Raw genomic sequence first — 2,762 nt, 5'->3', positions numbered from 1 at the left:
CTTCGGATTCTGTGTCTCCCTCTCTCTGTGTCCCTCCCCTGCCTGCGTTCTGTCTCTCTCTGTCTCAAAACTAAATAAATATTATAAATAAATAAACAAACATTAAAAAATAAAGATCTATAGAATAAACGTTAGAAAAATGTGACATTAGCTCCTAAAGCAGTGTTGCTTTGAGATCTCTCCTTGAACTCTATCGGTATCGTCAAGTATGCTGGGTGTGCACACAGATTTCTGATCCATGCCTCTGCCTGCTGAGTTGGCTCAATGAATGTGAGTTGGGGTGGAAGGGAGGAAACTCATTCTTTAAGAAGCCTTTTAGGTGATTAAGTGAAGCAAGTTACCCTGACCCCGCACTTGGAGAACACTGGCCTAGAGTAAGGGATGACAGTAAACATCCCTTTCATTGTACATGTGTACATAAATGCATTTTTTTACTACCTGTCAATTGTTCGTGCAAACAACAGTAAGCTTAAAAGAAAAAAAATTGTACCCTTATATTGTAATACATGATATATTTTTTAAAAGATCTTCTCTAGCACCTAAATTTCTGAAGTCAGTTTTATTAGTCAGATGAGACAGTAAGAAGCATAAATTAAAAATTAACTATAAAGCACATTCCTCTAAGATTAACTTCATTTATATAATGAGGTGTTGTAATTCAGAATTTAGAAAGTAACAGCCAAGTTGAGGACAAGCCCTTCTCATTTAATTGCCCCTCCTTGGTTGGTTATCAGTCAGAGCTTAAATCCTTTTGATTCTAAAACAATAGTTTCACTTTCAGGGCTTTTTAGAGATATTTGTGGGAACTTTTCTCCCTCTTGTTTCATTGATCAGCATAAACAGAAAATATCTATATGGGGCAGGCCATTATTCATATGTTTTAATCATTTTAAAGAAATATAATTTCTGCTAGCAAAAAGATTACCCTCTTAATTACAAATAAAATCTCTCACTGTGTGTATATGTATAGCATGTAGACAAACAGACATCTATTTAGCTATTATTCATTTTGACTCTTCAAAATTTTTTTATTAGTGAAGTTGTTAATAAACCATATTGTTCATATCTTTATCTGAAAAGATAGTACTTACTGGTTTTATTGTGAACTATAAGAAATAAAGTATTTTGTGTTTCTAGTGTTGCACAAAAACCACTTTTAGCCTTACTAATTTTTTTTTTTTTGCTTATTTGCTATTTTATAGGGATTAATGCCAAATGTGTACCATTCCAATGATGTATTTCCTACTTTGTGGTTCTTATGTAATTTCTATTATGTAAAAATTTAAGTGTGAGAATATTTTTACATTGGCCAGGGTGAAAGAATTGCTCTTCAAAATAAATCAAAATGATTGTTTCAATAAAAACTGACAACATCATACATACAATTTGGAATGTAAAAGCTATTAAAAATTACAGACCTTAAAAATATCTTTTATTTGAGACATTTTTACTTGGTGGGTCTATTAAGTCAAACTTCTAGTTTTGTGATATCTTACAATAAGAATGAATCTTCATCCTCACAACTGAGTTGTGTTCCGTTTAAGTAGAGGGTTTGCCCGAATTATGACCAGGCTTGACAAAGAGACCTATTCTCAAACTGGATTGTAAAGTAGCCACTGGGACACCCTAACAAAACAGTAGAGTTACAGTAAGGGAAACAATACCCTTTTCTTCCCAGTTCAGAACACAAGCCAGTTTGACTAATTTGGGAACTGTGACAAAACTAGTAATGGCTTGTATGTGCATAATCTGAGGATTTCATATATTTAACTTATATTTTAATACTTTGAATGTAAGGTAAAATAAACAGAAAATCAAGAAGATTCGCATATTGCTGAGTCCCAAAGTGTTATTGTAATAAGCTATAATTATAACTGTGGCTATGCGTCTTCAAGTTTTTCTTGAAAGAAGAAAATCCCAGTGCTTGCTTTATCAATATATGCATACATACATACATACACACAGACTAAAATTGGAACAGTACACATAAGATTAACAGAGCCGTGTGCAAGGATGATTCACACATTTGTGAATCATTTTGTATTTGTCACTCTTTGTCCTAGAAGAGATGGGGGTGGGGACACAGGATGACAAGGGTGATTAAAGGGTAACTAATCTCTACCACTTATATTTCATTCATTTCAACATATAAAACACCAGTGCTACACCACCTTGGTGTACGAATACAGTGTTGTATGATTCTCTTTACTTTCTCTGTACTTTTAAATATAAAAATCTGTCACCATAGTTGTCAATTTCCAAACCTATGAAAATTATCAGAAGTGCATATTAAGATTTATTCTTAATGATACTCTCTCTTGCAATATCTGTAATAGGGAAAATTGGAAACAATCTAAAATTTGAATACAGGAATGGCTAAGTAAATTAGAGTAGATTAACATGATTATTATGTATTTATTTGGAAATCTTATTTTCTATACTAGTTCCCTATCGCCACTATAAAAAATTACCACTGACTTAGCAGCTTAAAATAACACATTTTATTACCGAACAATTCTGGAGATTGCAAGTCTGAAATAGACCTCACTGGGAAAAATGAAGATGTCAGAGGGGCTGAATTCTTTCTGGGGAGAATACCTTTCCTTGCCTTTTTCAGCTTTTAGAGGCTACTGCATGTGCTGCCTCTTGGCCCTTTGCTCACATCACTCCAACCTTTTGTTTCCATCCTCACTTCTCCTACCACGGACTCTGACCCTCACGTCTCCCTCTTAGAAAGATCCTTGTGATTACACTGTGCCCAC

General features: G+C 33.9%; 1 non-coding gene across 1 annotated transcript; it reads left to right on the top strand.

Annotated features, from left to right (window-relative positions):
- Positions 1-1,941: 1,941 nt before the first annotated feature.
- On the top strand, positions 1,942-2,048 carry LOC125171427 (U6 spliceosomal RNA). Its single transcript, XR_007154332.1, has one exon. It is a non-coding gene; the product is annotated as a U6 spliceosomal RNA (small nuclear RNA).
- Positions 2,049-2,762: the final 714 nt, after the last annotated feature.

Source organism: Prionailurus viverrinus, chromosome B4 (assembly GCF_022837055.1).
Source record: "Prionailurus viverrinus isolate Anna chromosome B4, UM_Priviv_1.0, whole genome shotgun sequence".
Lineage (NCBI taxonomy): Eukaryota > Metazoa > Chordata > Mammalia > Carnivora > Felidae > Prionailurus > Prionailurus viverrinus.
This window is presented reverse-complemented; position numbering and strand designations above follow the sequence as displayed.